This window comes from Aphelocoma coerulescens, chromosome 4, assembly GCF_041296385.1.
Source record: "Aphelocoma coerulescens isolate FSJ_1873_10779 chromosome 4, UR_Acoe_1.0, whole genome shotgun sequence".
Classification (NCBI taxonomy): Eukaryota; Metazoa; Chordata; class Aves; order Passeriformes; family Corvidae; genus Aphelocoma; species Aphelocoma coerulescens.
In genome coordinates this window covers 77149311-77171461 of record NC_091017.1, presented here as the reverse complement: position 1 = coordinate 77171461, position 22151 = coordinate 77149311, and positions in this window count along the sequence as shown.

Here is a 22151-nt window from a genome sequence, read left to right as displayed (position 1 = left end):
TCAAGAATGCCAGTGTTGCTTCACAGGAAAGGTTAAAAATCTCCCTTTTTCAGAGCAGAGAGCACTTTTAAACAGATTTATTCTGCATTTTTTTCATGTTTGAGCCAAACAAAACACATCACGGAAGGATTGCTGCCTGTTGGCCACACTGGGATCCCATGAAGCTGTGCTTGGGCTGCTGGGGCTGCCCAGTGCTCTGTTCCTCCTTGCTGGGAAGCGAGCAGGGCTCGGAATACCTGGGAGAAATCACTAATTTTTGTTTCCCACTCTGGTCCCAGGTCCAGGTCGCTGGTGGAGCAGTGAGCAGTGGCTGACTTGTGTTTGCTACAGAGCTCCTGACCCCCTCTGGTTCCGTGTTACATAAAGGAGACACCCCCGTGCCAGATGTGCTGCATCACGTTCCCCTTCAGCAGAATCCGTGGGCTCTCCAAACCATGCCATGTTTATGTAGACTCCCAAGCACCAATTTTGCAATCTTTCCCATTCTCTTCAGCCAACACACATCCGATTAAACTGTCCAGTTACCATGGTTTCCTCCTCACCAACCTGGGGAGTTCAGATGTGAAGCTTGTGGAAAAAGAAAAAGTGTTTCCTCGTTAGGAAATGTGCTCATTGGGCTGATGGGCTTAAAATTTTGTGTTCAGCCCACTTTGTGTTTGAGGGTTTGATGGTGTTATTGTGGGGGGTTCTTTGGGTACCAAAATCCATGGAAAGGGAGGAGCTTGTGAATGGTCTACCATGACAAATGCATTGTTTTCAGAGTCAATTTAAGCTGCCAGAGAGGAGGACTGGAGCTGGGGAATGTTTGCTGGAGTATCTGAACGCGCTGTTGGAAATGGTTTGTTGTTGGTAAAAGCTGGGTTTAATTGTAGTCTCTTAAAATCTCTGAATGTCATATAAAGAAAAGAAAAAAACTTTACAACAAACATGCCTTTCAGGGCAGAGTTGGAAATGAATGTAGAGCCTAGAAACAGACTGGGCTTGCCTGGTCTGGATTAGTAAACTCTGATTTTTGTAATGCAGCACATTCACCATCCTGCTTTTCAGGATCCTTCCACAGGAGAGGAAGCTGAACTCAAAGCCCGGTCTCCATGCAATACTTCAGGATCCAACAAGGAAAAAAAAGATTAAGACTCACTGAATGATCTGCAGGAAGTTGGAATTCATCATAAATAGCCACCATCAAGTAAGTGATAATGGTGGATGACCTGGTCAAGACAGGTGGTTGGCAAGGCCCTGGAGGAATTTCATCCAGAGTCATCATCTTTGGCTTCCTCTGTTTTCTTCCTCCTCTCCATGGTCGAGGAAGATGAACTGAAACCTAAAGAGGAGGGACAGAGAGGAAGTAATAGGATGATATTAGAGGACATCTATTCTACAAAAAAACCCCAAACCCAAGAGTCTTTGCTGGCCAACAGAAATTCAGATTCCACTAAATAGACATAATGCCATAAAAAAATAGGATGGAAAATGGGTTAAAAGTCTGTCAGATAAGGTTTCATCTCCTCAGTATGGTTTGGTCTGGTCCGTGCCACGTTCTGCTCTCCCTAACAAAGTCTGGAAGCCTTGCAGGGGACAGCAAGAGTCAGGGGCTGCCACCTGTAAGGAATATGGAAAAAAATGTCCTATATTTTGCAGTAAGGGGCAGACTGTGGTCACAGGCCATGCTGTTCCACATGTCTCCAGGGCCAGCGGGGAGGCCTTGGCCCTGTTTAATTTGCTACTCAACACTTGGCCCTGCCTAATGTGTTGTTTTTATAGAGCCTGGTTGAACTGAGAGGGCGTGTTTGGTGTGAATAACAGGGAAGGAGGAGAGTTATGGAAGATAACAGACTGTCTGCACCAACACTTGTGGTGTGAACTGGGGAGGAATAAATTCTGGGTGAGGTTTAGAAGGTGGCTGTTTAACACCATAGCTGTGAGGTGGTGAAGAGGCTGCTGATCTGAGGGGTGGGTGGGCAGCTGGAGACAAGAACTGGGTGCTGAGTAGGGACCTGTTCCTTAGTGGAGACATCCTCTGATGGAACACGGTGCTGTGGTGCTCAGGGGACTTATGGGATGTTGTGGGAATGCACACGGGGTCGAGGTGTTATCTTGCAATGGCACTGCTGGGGAACTGCAGCCATGCCCTGGTTTTATCCCTGTGCAGAGGGGAAGTTGACTTCCACGATTTCCCAGCTTAGAGGAAAATTAAAATCACAGCAGAAGTCTGCACCTTAGCACATAAACCCAGGAATAAGAGGGACGCTCCAGAGGTCAAGGCAAAGAATCATGGACTGGTTTGGGTTTAAAGGGAACTTAAACACCATCTACTTCCAACCCTCTGCCATGGGCAGAGACACATTCCTCTATCCCAGGTTGCTCCACACCCCATCCAGCCTGGCCTTGGACACTTCCAGGGATCCAGGGGCAGCCACAGCTTCTCTGGGCACCCTGTGCCAGGGCCTCCCCACCCTCACAGCACATCAGAGGCTGCCTTCCTCCAGTCAGTTGAAGAGGATTGCAACTATGAGCTCTCCCATTTCCATCAGCTCCCTGGTAAGCGTGGCCCGGGCAGTCTGAGCTCATGAGATCATCTGCTTCCCCGAGGTCAGCATGGAACAACATTTCACCACTGGTGCAGACCTCAAAGCAAAGCCAAGCCGCTGAAGCCATAATTATGTCTTTATTGTGCAGGGCCGGGCTGTGTGCGGGCTGGCAAGGAGCCTTTCATTCTGCAGGGCCCAGGACATTCATCCTGCATTACACATTGTGGGCTGGGGCTGGGGGTGCTGCTGGAGCCCGGCGAGGGCAGCTCCATTCACAGCACTCCCTTGGCCGTGCTCTCAGGGCCACGGTGATGGAGAGCCCAAAAAGAAGGATTTTGTTGCCTGTCTCCCAAGCAAGTCCCTCCTGGCCACCACCACAGGGAGTGATGTAAAAGGGCTTTGTGTGGCTTGTCAGCAGGAAGGCTCCAGCTGGGACTGGGAATGGCACGGATGAGGTGGGTGCACAGTAGGGATGAGGCAGGAGAGGAGGAGTGGAGCAAAGGTGGGTGGAGAAAGGTGGGAATGGGGTGTTACTTGTGATAAAGAGATTTTTGGAAGTGCAGTGGTCTGCTGGGGAAGGTGGAAGAGTGGGAGGAAGGAGGCTGGATTGGCAGGATTAAGGCCCCATGGGGGGATTGAAGGCAGTTACAGAGAGATCATAGAATCCCAGAATCCCAGAATCATTAAGGTTGGAAAATCCCTCCAAGGTCATCGAGTCCAACCTGTGCCAAATCCCCACCTTGTCACCCATCCCAGAGCACTGAGTGCCATATCCAGGTGTTCCTAGGACACCACCAGGGATGGGACTCCACCACCTCCCTGAACACAGGAACCTCCCATTCCAATGCCTGACAACCCTTTCCATGAAGAAATTCTTCCTGAATTGGATATGGGGTGCGAGTCAGGGCCCACTGGGCAGATGATTGTGGTGCCTGAGGTTGACAAAGTGGCCAAGGGTTCAGGAGTGTGGTGGGAGATGTCATTGATGTGCCAGGGGTGACCAAGAGGGACAAACGTGGTGGAGATGGCAGGAGAGGGAGAGGGGAGGAACTCTTGAGGACTGGTGAAAGGCAGAGTAGAAGTTTAATTATTAAATGACGAGGACTGAGTGAGGGAACTGAGTCAAGATCTGGAGGGGGTGAGAGGAGAAGGGTTTGAGAGAGGCTGTTGAGGTGTCAAAGCGACAGATTGCAGGAGTGGGACCACCTTTCAGTCAGGGATCTGTGATTGTCCCTGACCGAAAGGGAAAATCCAGGATTTGATGAAGCTGATGTGATTTGACAACTCCTGCCTGTCTTGTTTCTGGTCAGGAGGCTGCAAGATGATTGTGGTGGTTGGACCACGAGGTTCTGGGCTGGACCAGCAAGGGAGGGATGAGAAATGGGCACAGGGATATGCACAGTTTGAACTGTTGGGCTGTGGACACGTCTCCCTACGCCCTGGAAATCCAAGGGAAACGTTGAAGTAGGCTAAGAATAGCCTGTCAGCCCAATCCTCAGACACCGATGGCCATGGGAAGAGGAACACCACGCAAACCACAGCAGAAATTCAGAGTGAACGAGGTCTCTGCTAACAATCAGACACTATCATGCCATTGTTGCAAAATGTGTTTCTTTCCCCAGAACAGCCCGTCCTGGCCTCCTTCCTTGGGAGGAGAAACTGAGCTGACTCTGGGGCAGCAGCAATCCATGAAATTCCCCAGGCTCCTCAGTCCACCTTGGCCATGATTTGACTCCAGGGCCTTGTCCAGGCGAGTTCCTAAGGGAGATCTGGGTGTGCAGGAATGGGATGAGATCAGTGCACTGCAGTTCAGCCTCCAGAGGGGTTCATTAGGGGAAGGACTTAGGGTGTACTGCAAAGGACACTTGGGTCGTGTCGGTACCATAGACACAGCCAGAATGAGCAGGAAAAAAGTCATCATGGGAAGATGCTGGAGATACCAAGAGTGCTTAGGATGAAGAAGAAATGGGAAGTTTTTTGGGTCTAAACCACTGGTAAATTACATTTAGGCACTACAAGACCGGTTTACCCACCAGGCTGGGACTCAGAGGCTCTTCCAAACTTGAATAAATTGGTTCACCTCATGTCACCTCAGCAGAACAGGGATGTTGCAGGCTTCTTCTGCAAGGCTGTCAGCATTTCTGTGTGTCCTGCTGTGCGCCACAAGTGGTGACAGCAGCCGTGGAAAGCAGCAAATCCCTGGATGCAGCTGGAAGGTGTCACAGCTAAATCAAACGAAAGCATGTTTAGGCATCAGAGTTGTTTCAGGACATACCTGAGCTGAGGAGCACTCATGGAAAAATCATGAGGATAAAAATCCCCACTGTGAAATACTCAAAATGACCCATTTTGAAGCAAAAGCCAGGGAGAGATTCCCTGGAGAAGTGACCCATGCTGCTGCTCTGCAGAAGATAATCCAGATCCTCCTGCCTCTCCTAGAGGGAGGATAATGGATGCTGTGGCCTGATTCCTCCAGGCAATCCCATGTCATCCAATCAGCTGAAAAACACCTTTCCCCTCCCAGCTCTGCCTGTCCTGGTGTGACAGGGAGGCTTCTCTGGTGAGGGAAATGCTTTGTGCAACACAAATGCATTTTGTCACATCACGGGCAGAGCATTTCCGAGTGTTTTGGCTCTTCCACATTCAGGAAAAAGAGAAATTAGCAACCTGAGTTGCCATGGTAAATAATAGAGCAGCACCCCTGCTTAATGCTACTCTGCAAATAGTTTAATATTGAATGGCTGTAATTTTGCTTTAGAGTCTGGAAAATAAGATTCTGAGACCAACTGAACGGTAGCTGATGAAAGTAATTTTGCAGTGGTCTCTTAACACAGCCAGGCAGGCAGAGGCCAGAAAAATAAGAAACCTTATAGTCTGAGTTTTTTAAAGAATCTTGAAACAGCAATTGGATGGTAGATGTGCTATCAATGCACTTGGTGGGGATGTGGGTTTGGTGGTGCTGAATGGCAGGAATGCCTTCAGTGTACATCCCTATTATTTATTGAGTAGTGACAGTGGCTTTAGAGCAGCACGTGGCAGAGGAGAAGTCCCAGTTCTCCAGCACAGGGTTTTAAATAGCTCTTAGGAGCAGTGCAGCTTCAGGGAGAGTGCTGAATGTGGTGGGGAGCTTTGGAAAAACAAACCAATCCAGGACCCTCTTCCCTTCCCTGATGCTTTCTCCCAGATTTCTCCTCCATTGCCCTCTCTCAGCAGCTGTGGTGACTGCATAAATTATCCTCTCTGTGGCAGGGCAGAACACAACTTCACACCCCCATAACTTGATCCTTGCCTGGTGAGCCATCAGTCCATGCTTGCCCAGGCTTCTTCCCAGGGGAGAATGCTCCATGATTAAATTGCAGTGGAGAAGAGGAAGAGCTCAGCAGACTTTGCTGAACAAAGACTCAGCAGGGCTGGGCTCTGCCACTGCTCCTGTTTCTGCTTGGTCAGGGGATACCTCTCTGTGTCGGCTGTTTTGGGTGAGGAACTCATCCCAAATCCAGAGATGCTGCTCCTCCCTGGGTTTCCCCCACCGAAGACATGGGGTTGGAACAGGCTGAGGTGACCTTGCAGCAGCCCCTCAGAGGTTCTGCCAAACGTCTCAGAGCAGCAGGTTTTTTTATCATGGAGTCACAGGGCAGCTGGACTGAAGCCTGATCCTGTCACCCTCTATGCTGTGGGTGACTCCAGCATTAGTCAGAACCTTAAGCTCTATCCTGGAGTAAGTGGGGGACCCTAAATGCCCTGAAAGGAATGTCGTTTGCCTTTATCCAAGATACTGATCTTGGTATTTGGTCCTTATCCAAGATATTGATCAGCCAAAGGGCTGCCTGAAGTGGTGGATTGTGGGTTTTACATATTCATTGAGAAAAGAGAAATACAAACACTGAATAAGACCTCAGAGTTTTTAATTTGGGGCACTGAAGAGGTACCAACCCCAAAACCCAGTGCATTTGGAATATATTCAGTGTCTTGCCCTGTTGCTGACATCAGCAGCTCGCAACAGGAGAAAGGATTAGCAGGTGCTGGATTTTTGTCTCCTGAGGGGTCTGAGAAGTGTGGAAGGCTGTGGTGAGCAAGGGGTGGAAGTATATTTGATTTCATTTTTCCTTCCTTAAAAAAAAACCCCAAACCAACAAAACAGAAGCAACTGAATGTTGTGTTTAAAAAGTAACGAAAAGTTGTGCACAAATATCTCAAAAAAAAAAAAAAAAAAGGAGAAAAAATAGGGAAAAACCCACAAAATATCTCCTCCAGAAACAAGCTGTATCCTCTCCTGCATCCCGGTGCTGAGCAAAGATGACAGATCCCTTGCCCTGACAAAACACCAGTGGTAGGTCTCAGAACAGCATGTTGAGACACCAGTTCCTCCAGGAGGTTTCTGATTCATTCACAGGCCCGGAATACATGGTGTGCTTCAACCACTGGGCAGGCTTGTGCTGTCAAGTTTTCATTCCTCCCTGTGGTTTTGGTGGTGGAGGAAGCTGGAAATTGGGATTACTCGATATTCCTCTGCCCAGCTCCACATCATCCTGCTCTTTTCCCACACAAGTATCTCCTTTTAACAGAGCACCACCGCCAATTGGAGACATCAGCCTTTCTTCAGGGCTTCAGAGACAAACCAGAGGTGGGCAAGACAAACCTTGGTGGTGGCTGGAGCACTTGGACCTTGTCTCTAAAATTGGGTGATGGCTTGGACAGCAATAAGAGAACGAACTTTTATTTTTCAGGGCATTTTGCTGAATTTTTCTCAATCACAGCCTGGTCCTGTGAAGATTCATCACTCTTAAAAATGGCCTTGCTTGGCACATCATGGGGTTGGTCTTCCAGTGAGTCAAGCCTCTGTCTCCAGAGGCAGCTGGGATGGATTCTCCATGTTCTAGGATGGTTTTCTGTGATGTGAGTGCCCACCAGAGCTGGGCTGTGGTACCCTTCCCTCTAGGGAGATGCTCCAAGCAGGGCATTGAGATAGAGCTGAGCATTTGGGGTAGGATGGGCAAGGAATAGGGAGCAAAGAAAAAATTTCCACTCATTCATTGCACTCGATGACCTTAAAGATCTTTTCCAACCTAAGCTGTTCCATGATTCTATGATCCCTTCTCAAGGGCATCTCCCACCTGCATCCTGCTGAGGTGGAGGCTGCTGCAAGCTCAGCACAGGCCCCAGGAGTGCTGTTCTCACCCCTTTCCTCCCAACACTGGGCAGCCATGACTCCATACCCTTGGCAAATCCCAGATTTGCAGAGGAGAGGGATTTCACACAGATTTGGCAATGGAGAGCTGTAGTTTCACCCTTCCTTGTGTCTCCTCTCCCAGTCTGTCATCACTGACAACGTGTTTGATTGGCCTTCAGGATGTTCACATCCTGCAGAGAGGGGCTTCCCTTCCTCCCTTCCTTAAAGGTGGTTTATAAAAAAGATGAGGACACACTTCTCAGTAGTGCCTGCTGTGACAGGACAAGGAGTTGTTGCCCTGAGAAGCTGTGGCTGCCCCATCCCTGGAAGTGTCCAAGGCCAGGTTGGAGCACTGCTGGGATAGTGGAATGTGTCCCTGCCCATGGCAGGGGGGTTGGATTCCAGGATTTTCAATATCCCTTTCCAACCCAAACCATTCCATGATTCTTCCTCTCTGAGAGAAGCAGAAACTCCTCTCGGACTTGTGGGCTGCACTCAAAACATCCCCAAGAAGATTTCTCAAGTTGCCAAGACCTTCTCTCATTCCCCTGGAGCCTTTGTATCCCTTATCCTGACTGCTTCAAAACCATCCCCACAAGGCCAGATCTGTCAACAAGATAAGGCTGTCAGGGCTGCTGATAAGAGCCCAGCACCCCCAGTTCCAAGGGACATTTGCTGTGGGGATGGTTTTTAGGGCAGGTTTTCATTATGTGGAAAGCGTGTATCCAAGCTGTCCTGCAGGGTGGCGTGGTGCCTGTATTTACAGTGCTGGCAGCTTTCAATAGCAATCTATTTTTAATGAATCCAAGCTGGAATGTGGTGCCTAAACCCTTGATTTAAGGCAGATTTCTAAAGGGAAGATTTACGCAAATTTGCTTGATTGGAAATTAATTACTGCAACAGTCAAGTTCAGCTCAAGTAATCTCGCAGAGACGGCCGCAGGAGTCAGATAATTCATGTTGGAGAGGAGACATCAATTTACGTTCCTTACATTTCCATCTGGAAGGTTTCCCAATTCTAGAGTGAGCAGGCGGCATCACAGACAAAGCAAAGGGTGAAGGGGTCTGGTGGCAAACTGGGGCTGCTTGGGGGGACCTGGTGATCTTGGAGCTCTTTTCCAACTTAAAAATTCTGCAGTTCTAGGTCATTCCCCAAAACCCTCCCGGGAGAGCCATTGTGCCACTGAGTTATGGCACAAAACTGGGTTTCAAAAAGGGTGAAATATTCCAGACACTGTTGGTTCTTCAGCTCTGCTGGATGCTCCTGTGAAGGGGATCTTTGAGGGTCCAGGTGTGAGAGGAAAAACATTTGTTGGTCTTGGTGAGGGAAATGCTTTGATTTGCAAGTGGGATTTTTTTACTTACTAATCTTATTTTGCTGTGAGGAGCCCTTATCAGATTTGGGAAGGCTCTGTTGGGCTCTGGTCCTGCTTGCATTTCACAGATCCTCTCCCATTTCCTGAGCCAACAGCTAAATTTGGGGAATGGGAGAGGAACTGAGCCAGCTCTGGAGCTCAACAGGTGATGGGGATATGAAATGTTTGAAGTCACCCCGCATTGCAGCAGTGCCCTTGGCCACATAAGTTGATTATTTCCTATCTAATTGCACTCCAGTCCTTAAAGTATCATAGGAGAGCAGAAGCTTGGTGTGTTACAGGGATGGGAGTCCCTCACCTTTCCAGTCAGGGCTTGGAAACTTGATATTTCATTTATTTATGGCTGGACTGAGACATGGGGCTCTCTCTTCTCTCCCTGTGCAGCGTAATGAATCATAGAATTACAGAATGAATCACAGAATGGTTTGGATTGGTAGGGACCATCCTGTTCCAATCCCACTACCACGGGCAGGGATACCTTCCACCATCCCAGGTTGCTCCAAGCCCCATCCAACCTGGCCTTGGGCACTTCCAGGGATCCAGGGGCAGCCACAGCTTCTCTGGGCACCCTGTGCCAGGGCCTCCCCACCCTCACAGCCAGGAATTCCTTCCCAGTATCCCATCCGTCCCTGCCCTCTGGAAGTGGGAAGCCATTCCCTGTGTCCTGTCCCTCCATCCCTTGTCCCCAGTCCCTCTCCAGCTCTCTTGGATCTCCTTTAGGCCCTGCAAGGGGCTCTGAGATCTCCCTGGAGCCTTCTCTTCTCCAGGCTGGCCACCCCCAGCTCTCCCAGCCTGGCTCCAGAGCAGAGGGGCTCCAGCCTTCAAATCCACTTGGTGACCCTCTGGCATCGCTCCCATCTCCTCACCATGACCAGGGAGCCCCAGCACTTCATGGATTATGCACCCCTAATGCCAGCTCTGGGACAGGTTGGGTTGCCAGTGAGCATCTTCAGAAAGCCTGTGGGACATGTTAGCTCCATTCCTGACCTGGAAAGCCTCTGGCTTGGATTTTCCCGAGGATCCAAAGCTGCCGCTATTCATTCGGGCATCGCTGTGGCTGATCCCAAGGCAGGAGGGAGCTGCCAGGGAGCAAAGAGCGGGGACAAGAGGATCAGGTTGGGAAAGCCGGCGGTGCCCTGGCGGGGTGCCTGCCCTCAGCCCGTCCCTCCCAGTCGGGAATGATTAACGAGGCTCGGTTTTCCTCCTTTCCCCGCCGCTCCCGCGGCGCTGGCCGGGCTGTGCTCGGGGTTTCTCTTGTTCTCCCGCCTCGAACGCAGCTCCTGTGACGCAGAGGGAGGCTCTGGCTCCATCACTTCAGCTGTTTTCTCAGCCTCTCTGCTGCCTCACACGCTCCAAGTCCCTTTCCCCCGCCTTTCTCACCGTGTTGTGCTTCAGGAAGCAGAGCCGGGATAGGAAGGATGCTCCAAATCTCAGCAGTGCTGAAGGCTCTGTTTCCCTTTGAAGCTGGCTTGTTTTTCCAGCCTTTTCCAGTTTGCTGTTGATCTGTGTGACATCCCTTCTCCCCTACCAAACGCACTTCAGGAATTTCTCTGATCCTTTCCATAGCCAGAGGGGAGAGCAGAACATGTCATCCCTTCTCCTCTCAAAACTCAGTCAAGAAAATGCTCCTAACTGAGCTGTCGCACCCTGGGACTCGGAATGGCACCACGTGGGTGGTTATCGAGGTTCCCCTGTTTGCCCACAGCTATCAAGAGCTTCATGGCCGTTGTGGCTGCAGACCATGGGCTGGGAGCAGCTGAAACCCCTGCCAGCTCCTTGAGGGATTTCTCTGAGGAAGAGATGCTGGGTTGGATCCCAGAAATCCATCTCGCTAAAATGGTTGGCATCCCACTGAGGTCCAGCTCTAGCCCAGTGCAGTGTGATTAATACATGAAAAAGGAGCTGTTTGCAAATAAGGACATTAAAATAATCATTTGTCCTGGACTGAAGTGTCACCTTGCCCATTCTCTGCCATGGGACAATAGGGAAAAGACAGGAATGTTGTTGTGATGCTTTCCTAAATACAGGCTGAAAGAGTTGGGGGTGTTCAGCTGGAGAAGAGAAGGCTCCAGTAAGACCTTCCAGCACCTTCCAGTGCCTAAAGGGGGCTTACAAGACTGGAGGGGGAGTTTGGACAAGGGATGGAGTGACAGGACAAGGGGGAATGGCCTTAAGCTGAATGAGGGCAGGGTTAGATGGGATATTGGGAAGGAATTCCTCCCTGTGAGGGAGGTGAGGCCCTGGCACAGGATGCCCAGAGAAGCTGTGGCTGCCCCTGGATCCCTGGAAGTGTCCAAGGCCAGGTTGGATGGGGCTTGGAGCAACCTGGGCTAGTGGGAGGTGTCCCTTCCACTGGAATTGAGATGGATTGAGGTATTTAAGGTCCCTTCAACCCAAACCATTCCATGTTTCTATGATACTCTCCCAGCCTCTAACCATTTGTTTAGGATCTTCCCGAACTAGAGTTCATGTGGTTGATATCCTCAGTCGCATTTTTCTTCCCCAAATTCTCCCATCATTATTGGAACACATGCAAGGCACGGATGCTTATCTGGAGACCCAAATTCTGCCCCTACCTCGCCCCAGGTTACCTCAGTGATGCTTCCAAGTCACCAGGAAAGATTCTTGCCCTCCAGCTTGGGATGCTGAGGTCTAACCCACCATGGTGCTGGGCAGTTGGAAGGATCCAGACTTTTCTGGAAGAGAACGTGGGATTCAGTCAGTGGCAGCTCTCCTCCAGTTTCTTGGAACTGCCAAGTGGCTTTGAAACACCTTGGGGGACAAACAGATGGAGAACACCACAGAGCACAAACTGCATTTTCTAAGGAGACCTGGATAGGAATAAATAATGGGGATATTAGCATTGAGGAGGAGACAAGCATTTTGTTTTCCTACCACAGGATGCCATGGGTACAACGAGTAACACAGAACATTAAATTTGCTTCCAGAAAGTGGCTGACAGCATCGCTTTCTGCTAATTAAAGTAATTCTGGGTAGCTTTTTCTTGCTTGAAATTAGGCAGGGTAATTTAATCATATTTAGGTCACTCTCAGTGCACACACTGCATTTAGCAGTGCAGGCTTTTTTTGACTAATGTGGTTGTCTCTGCCTGCACTCATGAATATCTACAGATTTTTTCTTTGTAGATAAATGTATCCCAGAATGAGAGATGAAAGATGAAATCTTGAGAATTGCTGATGGTTGTTCTCGTCAAGGAACAGAGACTCCCCTTAGAGCTCGAGGAAGGGAAGGGTGGCCTATATTTTGTGTGGGAGATCACGAATAGTTTTGCACAGACACAAAGACGGTGTTTTCTCTTTTGTTGTTCACCGTGCTCTAATTAGTCCAGCATTAATGGGAATTAAGTGTCCTATTTAGCTGGAGTAAGTGCCCATGCTAATGTTATTAGTGCAGGCAGCTGCAGTTGATATTCCTGAGCACGGGGGCTCTGGCTCCCTCGGAGGGATTCTCTCCTTGTTGAGGAATCCAGAATTCCACGCGGGCACCACAGGGTTTCGCGTGGCTTCACCTTCTCACTCAAGGAGCTCTGCCATCTCTGGGAAGCTGAAGGGGAACAGAAGAGGACAGGGGTTTCAGCAGGTTTGTGACACTTGGATTCCCATCAAAGTTTCACAAAGGAAATGAAAGGAATCATATAGGGCCTGAGGGACAACAAGGACAAAAAGCAAACAGACCCTGACCTGGTGTGAAAACAGCATTTCCTACACCTCAGAAATTCTTGGCCAGCACCAAACAGAGAGTCCAGGGATAGAAGGATGTCAAAACTTTGTTGTCCCACGGTCCATTGAGTACAGTGAGTGCCCTGTCCCCAAGAGGAAAGGAAGGGATGATGAGATAAATAGGGAAAAAAAAAGATGATAAGCACAGTGGTCCATCCCTGCAGCAATCAGCAGGTTAGAGCTCCAGGGCCAGACATGACAGCTCAAGCATGAAATTTATTGCCAATGGAAGAGTTAACCTCCAGAAATTTCATCACCACCCCAAAAGCCTGTGGATAAGGTTCCCTGTGAGCGGGGTGAGGCCCTGGCACAGGTTGCCCAGAGAAGCTGTGGCCACCCCATTGCTGGAAGAGTCCAAGGCCAGGTTGGACAGGGCTTGGAGCAACCTGGGCCTGGCAGGGGGTTGGAACAAGATGGAACAAGGTCTCTTCCAAGCCAGAACCATTCCAGGATTCCATGATAATCATGTCCTCCTCGATATGCAAGACACGGAGTTCCAGCAGATCCCACTCCATGTGAGAACAGTGCTCACGTGTGTCTGTCTGCTCAGTGCTGCACCTTTTGTTATCTGGGAGTTAAATTAAACCAGCACCCTCCCACGTTGCCATGGTCTCACATCTTGGCTGGATGGCTCAGGTGACATCCTGTCATTTAAGGAGGTTTACTGCTGTCCTGTAACACAATCAGGGTGAAAATTAATTAAATTTTGGAAATAGCACTAAAAAGTTGTTCCTTTCTGAGCTTTCTGCACCATTCAGCAGCAAGGGCTTATGGCTTTTCCCATCCCATGCCAGGTCCCCTGAGGGTGGATGATGATTTTCTGCAGCTGTGGTACCTCAGGGAATCTTTTGCCCAGCTAAAAACCTTCCAGTGAGAAGTAAAACACTTTTTCCAGGAAACGGGGAAAAATAAAAGATTTGTCAATGTCTTTAGTCTGGTTTTGTTCTTTGTATTATTGTAGAAACTCAAAAGCACCAGTGGAGGACCCAGGCAGACCTGTGCTAATTTATGGGATGGAAGGACACTCCCTGTCCCAAATTGCCCTACAATTGATGTGCCAGACAAGAGATTCTCAAATGGTTTTTCAGGAAGGTTCCTGACTGCTTCCACTGATAACCAGACACCTTTGCTGGGGGGTGTCACAGGTTTTTCATCCAATTTATAGGGCTGGAAAACACAAAGACCATGGCAGTGCCTCATATTTACAGCCAAGAGCAGCCTCTCTCTCCTGCTGGCAGATTGATCCCGTGGGTTAAAACCCTCTGGAGCTGCAATCACCACATGCATGTCCCTGTGTTGCCAAGGCAATCTCAGCATTCACTCCGGGAATCTGGACACACGTGGCTTTGTCTTCTGGCTCTGAAACACTTCCTAAAGCTACCTCCAATCTACTTTTTCCAGGCATGAGTCTTTGGAGAAGGCAAATTTCTGCACTCAGATGGGAAGTCCTTAATTTATAGAATGATTTAACTCTTGTCCCGGCCTGCTGGAGTTCTCCGAGCTTTAATTCCTCAGTGACACGGGAAAGGCCAGAGTGTCCCAGAACCAGTGGCCAGCCTTACTCCAGACCCTGCTTTGGACATTAATCATTCCCAGCTGCTTCAAAGAAAGATGGAAGAAATGCTCCACTTGATAAATTATGCAATTTTCCCACAGGAGAAGTTTCATCCTAATGGGCTGTTGGTAGCTTGTTTGTGCTCTGCAGCATGAGAATTGATATCCCTTTTCAGACCAATCTAGCAGAGCTGTAGATTCTCCAAAACAGAGATAAATGCCATTTTCTTTCTCTTTTTTTTTTTTTATTAAATATTTTTTGCAATCTTTCTAACCTCTGAGCTTGCATAATCGCTCTTGGTGATGAGTTCCACAGCTTAATTAGGCATTGTAATCACACAGTTTAAATTGATGAGGTGCTCTGGTTGCCTTTGAACCGAGTTGGATGGGTTTGGGTTTTTTTCTAGACATGATGAAAACAGTGGAGAACGGGATTCCCAGCCTGCTCATCCATCATTTTGTGTCTTCTGCATGTCACCTCTTCTCTCTTTCTGCTCTGTGCAACCCCCAAGAGAGGGAAAAGCCTTTCCCTATGTCCTGATCTAAAATCCTTTCAAAACATGGGAAGAAAAAGCCACCTTTCTCCACAGAGGAAGATAAACCCTTTTCTTCCAGCTTTTTCCTTTGAAAGAAGGAGGAGAGAGAGGGAAACTGCATTCAGACTTAATCATCCCATTTTATTTTGACTTCTGGGCTAAATTGAGTCAAAACAAGATGAAGCAAGATGCTGTGAAGATAAAATAATGATTAAAAAAATCCCAACAGTTGATGAGATCAAAAAAGGAGACAGATTTCAAACGTCCACCTTAAAATTAATTTTATTTTTTATAGAGATTTTAAATATCTGGAGGAACAAATATCCTGTTGCTCAGGAAGCCCAGGCTAAAAGCACCAAATATTCCTATCAGGAGATAGGATGAATTATGTGGTGGTTGAGAAAACTTATTGGGGCTCAGGGAACGTGGATTTATTTCCTGTCAGGGTTACAAATACCCTCAGTAGCTCTGAACAAGTCACTGGGAAATAAATCTTAGCAGGGATTTAAACATCCCAGTCCTGAGCGCTTCATTACCCTTTTTTGAGGTGTTTACTGCCTGCAACGGGACTGAATTCCCAGAGAGAAGGGAATGTGGGCCAGGGAAAACATCCATATGGGAACAGCAGATTTGGAGTCTAGCAGATTTTCTCATTCAACATTCCTTCTTCAGCCCTTTCCTGAAAAAAACTCATCCTTCCAGTCTCCTCACCACACAAGGCAGCAAAAAAGAGAGAGATTTGAGAGACTGGGAGAGATTTTTTAGGGGGGAAGAGGTTGTGATACAAGAAATCTCAGGGGTCTCTTTGCTTTAGATTAATGTGGTTTTTATTTATTGGGTCTTTGTTGAGTTCTGTCTGTGATTCCTGCAGGTAAAATCATGGAATCATTGTGGTCTGGCTTGGAGGGGACCTTAAAGATCATCCAGTTCCACCCCCTGCCATGGGCAGGGACACCTTCTACTATCCCAGCTGGCTCCAAGCCCCATCCAACCTGGCCTTGGGAATTCCAAGGATCCAGGGGCAGCCACAGCTCCTCTCAGGGCAATCACAACTTCCAGCGGAAAACATGAAAAACTGTTCTTTCCTGTCCAGCTGCAGGATTTTCCGTGCACTGAGGCAGCAGGAATATGGATCCCACCTCTCCTCAGATGCTCTGCAGACCAGAGGGGAGGTTGTGCTCAGTTACACGACGAACACAACATCAGCCCTGCAGCTCATGCTGCAGAAATTGCAGGTGGGCTTTAACTACTGCCACAACTGTTTTGTGCTGATGGGTTTTTCATACTGGAAGAGCATCCTTGGGCACAAAGATGACCCATAAAGTTGGACAGCAAAGGAGAATCCAACTGCTCTCCCACTGTGACGTGGCTCTTTCCCACTCCCATGGAGGTTTGGCATGGCCAGGACCAGGTGCCACGTCTGGGAGAGTGTCTCAACCCTTATCCCACCCACCAAGAGCAAACCAATGTTCAATTTTCAGGCAGCGGATCTCAGCTGGAGGTTGGAGGTTGAGACCTGACTTGATGGTCGAGGCAGAACTTTGGAATCAGGGAATATTTCTTCTGAAAGAGAGCTGTGTCCTGGAGTGCTGTGTCCAGCTCTGGGATCCCCAACACCAGAAGGACGAGGAGCTGCTGGAGAAAATCCAGAGGAGGCCGCGGAGCTGCTCTGAGGGTTGGAGCCCCTCTGCTCTGGAGCCAGGCTGGGAGAGCTGGGGGTGCTCACCTGGAGAGGAGAAGGCTCCAAGGAGAGCTCAGAGCCCCTTCCAGGGCCTTAAAGGGGATCCAGGGGAGCTGGAGAGGGACTGGGGACAAGGGATGGAGGGACAGGACACAGGGAATGGCTTCAGAGGACAGGGATAGATGGGATATTGGGAAGGAATTCCTGGCTGTGAGGGTGGGGAGGCCCTGGCACAGGGTGCCCAGAGAAGCTGTGGCTGCCCCTGGATCCCTGGAAGTGTCCAAGGCCAGGTTGGACAGGGCTTGGAGCAGCCTGGGTTAGTGGAAGGTGTCCCTGCCCGTGGCAGGGGCTGGAATGAGATGGGCTTTCAGGTCCCTTCCCCCCCAGGCCCCTCTGCCATTCCAGGATTCTCTGCCTCCAGCTGTGTAATGCAAAGCAGAGCTGTGGGACAGGGCCCTGCTGTGGGCTGAGCAATGTCTCCTGCCTGCAGATGAGAGCTGGGGCTGTTCCCTCTCACTCAAGGGTCATTTAATTTGAAACTTGCTGCTCTGTCAGGGCCCAGGGCCACCGACCCCCTGGGGATGGTGAGACCCCTCTGTTTCCTGAGCTCTGCACGTCCAGGCCATGCCAAGGAACTCGGCTGGGCCAGGCTCAGGAGGCTGTTTTGAATCTTGCCCTTTTTCTTGTGGGATTGCATCGGGGCAGAAGTGAATCCAGAGATGCTCTTTGATGCTGCTCTTGGATCCTGCGCTGCCAATGTGCTGAGGGCATGGGCAGCGGGCACAGTGACACCAAAATAAGTCAAATATTTCTCAGGAATGGGGTGGGGACATCAGCAAAACCTCTGCCTTATGCAATTGCCAGCAGCATTACAGCAGATTTAAAGCAGCTGCTGTTGGCTTTCCCTCTTCCCTTTCATAAAGTGGTTGTTTGTCTGTTTGCTCGGGGCTGGAGGGGCGGGAAGAAAGGAGTTGTGGGATGTGGGGAGCACAGAGATGGTCAAAAGTGAGGGGATGGTGCCCAAATCTTCCAAAAAAGATAAGAAAATAGATGGGCAGTGTGAAGCTTGGCCAAGCTGACACAGACAGGAGTGGTTTTGTCATCCCAGGCAATGAGGGTGAGCTTGGGATGTCCATGGAAGGCCCTAAACAAGGATTAGTAGGGTTGAGCCAAAAGGGATATTCCTGGAAACATCAGCAGGAGAGGAGCAGGATGCTGCCTTCAAGGCGTCAGCTGCCAGCAACTGAGGTGTAGGATGAAAAAAAGGCCTTTGCTTCCTCAAGCAAACAGAACGAGGAGTCTGATTGTTTTTTATTTTAAATTTTTTTAGGCAGCAAAGAGTGGAATGATGAGATTTGGACAGAGCCTGGGTTGGGGGTTTGGGGAACTGGACTGGCTCTAGGGCGGTGCTGGAGTGGTGAGCACAGGTGGCAGAGGGGACTGACCCTACTGAGGCTGGGTTTGGCTTTGCTGGGCCTGGCCTGAGAGGTGAAAAGCTCAGCGAGAAGTGGAGAATGGGACGGTGCAAGAACCATGGGAGCCTCACAACAAGACATTGAGAGGCTGGAGAGTGTCCAGGGAAGGGAACGGAGCTGGGGAAGGGTCTGGAGCACCAGGAGTGGCTGAGGGAGCTGGGAAAGGGGCTCAGCCTGGAGCAAAGGAGGCTCAGGGGGGACCTTGTGGCTCTGCACAAGTCCCTGACAGGAGGGGGCAGCCGGGGGGGTCGGGCTCTGCTCCCAGGGAACAGGGACAGGAGGAGAGGAAACGGCCTCAGGCTGGGCCAGGGGAGGTTTGGAGTGGGATATTTGGAAAAATTTCTTCATGGAAAGGGCTGTCCAGCCCTGGCACAGCTGCCCAGGGCAGTGTTGGAGTCCCCATCCTTGGAAGGATTTAAAAGCCGTGTGGATGTGGCACCTGGGGACGTGGGGCAGTGGTGGCTTGGGCAGTGCTGGGGGAATGGTTGGACTGGATGATCTCAGTGGGCTTTTCCACCCTAAATAATTCTGTGATTCCACAAGGCTCCTGCAGCAGGGAGGGAAGATGGGATGCCCTTGTGCATGAAGAGGAGGAGGGCAAGAGCTGGGGTGAGGGAAGGAGGGAAGATATAATGGAAGAGATGCAGGTGGCACAGGAAAATCTACAAGCCAGCACTTGAGCCTCCTCTCTTCCCTGCAAGCAGGAAAATTCCCCAATTTCACACACAGCAAGGCTTTCCCTTTACCGCTCTGAGCAGCCTGCTGGAAACTCTGCAGGATGAGAGAAATCCCCATTCCCAAAGAACAGCAGTGCCTACAACACATGCAGAGCACCTGCCTGGGGGTTTTGTCCTGTGGGAAAACTGGGATGCATTTTCCATCTCACCCCAGAAAAACCATCTCTAACACACAGCACTGTAGGAACAGCCTGGGCTGTAGCTTCAAAACTCAGCTGTTAAGAGGAATGGTTGGATATCTCTGACCCAGGCCCTTTCCCAATCCAATATACTCCCTTCAGCCACATACTGCTGCCTTTATTGAGCCCAAATGCTTACCAGCTTCTTTCTATTCAAATAATACCAAAAACATGCTCATCCAAGGGTCAGCATGGCTTAATATATAACCAGGATTTCAGCAAACCCCAGGAGCAATCAAGTCATCACTCAAGTAGAAACAGTCCAGCCAGATATCCACAAAGAAGCCTTTTCCATCATTCCAGGAAACAGTCCCTCAGCTGTCTCCAGCAATCCTATTGTGAATAGATGTCTTTTGCCACTTTCCCAGAACATCCATAAAAGCAGGGGGTTTCAAATCCGGAGAGGACGGCGCTGTTAAACCAAGATTCAGAGTCTCAGTGGAGGCAAAGGAATTCCCTGCTGTCCATCCCTCTCCCTTCAACTGGGGTGGAATGAGCTCCAGCCCTGCCAGGGATCCTCACGGTGTGAGACAATGGAGGTCTTTTGAGTTTCTTGTCATAGAATCATAGAATCCTTCAGGTTAGAAAAGACCTGTAGGATCATGGAGTCCATCCATTCCCCCAGCACTGCCAAGGCCACCTCTGACCCACGTCCCCAGGTGCCACATCCACACATCTTTTAAATCCCTCCAGGGATTGTGACTCAATGACTTCCCTCGACAGCCATTTCCAGGGCTGGACAGCCCTTTCCATGAAGAAATTTCCCCTAATATCCAATCTAAACATCCCCTGGCACAACCTGAGGCCATTTCCTCTCCTCCTGTCCCTGTTCCCTGGGAGCAGAGCCTGACTCCCCCCTGGCTGCAGCCTCCTGTCAGGGAGTTGTAGACACATAACTGGTGCAGTTTAAGAGTTGCTTGTCTTGATGGGTTCTCAGAGTCCAATCCATGACGAAGTTTGGATGGTGGCAGTGAAAGACTTCAAAGATTTTGACCATTTATTTCCTTTCCACTCCTTTCATGCCCAGCTGTCCCTTTGCAGGGAGTGGGTGAGGGATATATCCATGGAAAACACCTCCCAGCACATCATCTCTCCATTTTCTGAGGCTGTATTTTATCTGCATCTGTATTTTACCTGGGGTTTTTTTCAGCTCTTTGGGCTGGTAGCCACATGTGTGTGAGGTCTCTGGGTTTGCACATTGTTCCAAGCAACCACCTCATTTCTGTGTTTCCAACCTCACCATTCTCCTTCCTCTTTGGATGCTAAAAAAAGCAACAAACACCCACAGGGCTGGCATTTTGCCTCACTCTTTGAGCATCTCCAGTGGGAAGATGAAAAGGAGGAAGAACTCGCTCTGCACACCGGGTTTCTCACCAGCCTGGGATTTATTTTCACAGGACAAAAGCTTTGTGGACAGAACTTGTGCCCTTCGAGTGCTGCATCTTCACCCACCTGCCTGAGACCTCCTTTTTCTCACAGTCACTGGACTTGGTTTAGTTTTGCCCACTACAGCAGTGCTCTGGTGTTGGGTGGCAGCTTGGACTCGACGACCTCAGAGGTCTTTTCCACCCTACATGATTCTGTGACCCATGTCTGTTGGAAGCCACGCGGGACGAGGAGCCCGGATCCCCGGCGGGCGGAGCGAGAAGCAGAAGCCAAACCAATATGGTTGATAAATGAACTCCATTTATCAGCAGTCTAAAGGCACTTCTATAGTATACCAGCTTGTTAGCTCCTAAGTGGCTTAAAGCTTATCAAGACACATTTCTATTTCTACATAATTGGACCTACATTGGCAGTTTTCCACAGTCTTGTTATGATCAAAAGAATTTTGTGCTCACCTCCCTCGTATCATGCCCGGATATCACACCTGCAAGTTCTTTACTCCCTGAATTTTTTCAGGCTGACACTGTTTACTTTCACACAGGGACTTTCCCACGGAAAATGTCTCTCACACACACAAGCCCAAAAATCTCCAGCCCAATTGCTTGCACAGTTCTTTTATTGATCCCAATAATTCTATTCCCCAACACATGTCCTTTCAGGAGAGCCAGGAAAATAAGCACAGGGGGAACCTTTGCACCTTCCCGTTCTCCTTCTGAGCCTGCAAGGCATCCTCACGCTGTGCCAGGGAGTGAAAGCAGAGGGAGACTCTCCCACAGCTCTCAGCAGTTGTGCTGGTGGCACACACTCCGTGAGTCCCCGATGATTCCCTGACCTTGGACAGGAGCTGCTCTGGCTGCTGTTGTGTGCAGGGCTGTGCTTCTCCAAGTACCTTACAAGTAGCTTGAAAAGACCCAGAGAGAGGTGAGCTGAGCCCTTCCCTCCCCTTCCACGCTTTCCCTGCTGTTTATTTATCAAAGATCAACATTTTGCATTTCGTATTGTTCCGTGTTTCTGCTGTATTGGTGCTGTGATGGATGTTCTCTGTTGGTTTTGCACTGTGCACCTCTTTGCCCTTTTTCTATTGCTTAGGATTAGGAACAGGAGCAGGTACATTTCCAATCCCATTATCTGCCTTTCACTTGAACTAAAAGTTTTCCAGTCACTAAGGTGAAATAACCACATGATGCTACCAAAAACCTCTTCTTTCTCCTAAAGGAGTATCTCTCAAACAAATGAAGAATTAGCTGAAGCATGGTTTTATGAATATTCTGAATAGTAGTTGTTTCTCATTTGTTTTCAGCACAACTTCACCCCTGCTTTAGTCCTGAAGCTGTCACTGTTGTAAGAATCTATGGCAAAAAATAGGAGGCTGAGGACCCTGCATTGCATATCAGTAATAGCAAGAGCAACAACACAACAAAATGTAGAAAATCTTATAAAAACCTAAAATAAATTACATAAATCCAAGTTAATTAGAAAAGGAATTAAAGGAATTAAAAACCACCTACACTTTTATTTTTCCCCCAAGTGTGTAGGGTTGTTTTCTCACCCAGATGAAGTTTTACATTCAGGGATGTAGAGAATATTTTGGCAGAGGTAGGTGACCTCTCCAGAGCTCTTAGCGGGATGCCACGACTTTGGCCATGGTTTTCTTCTCCTTTTATTCAACATTTCTTTCCTTTATATCAGCAAAAGCTTTGGGTGAGGAAAGATGCAAGAGGAGGCTTAAATTCAAGCCAGAGAGGGGAGTAGCAGGCTGAGGGTTGAGCAAGAGGTGAGGCAGCTCCACC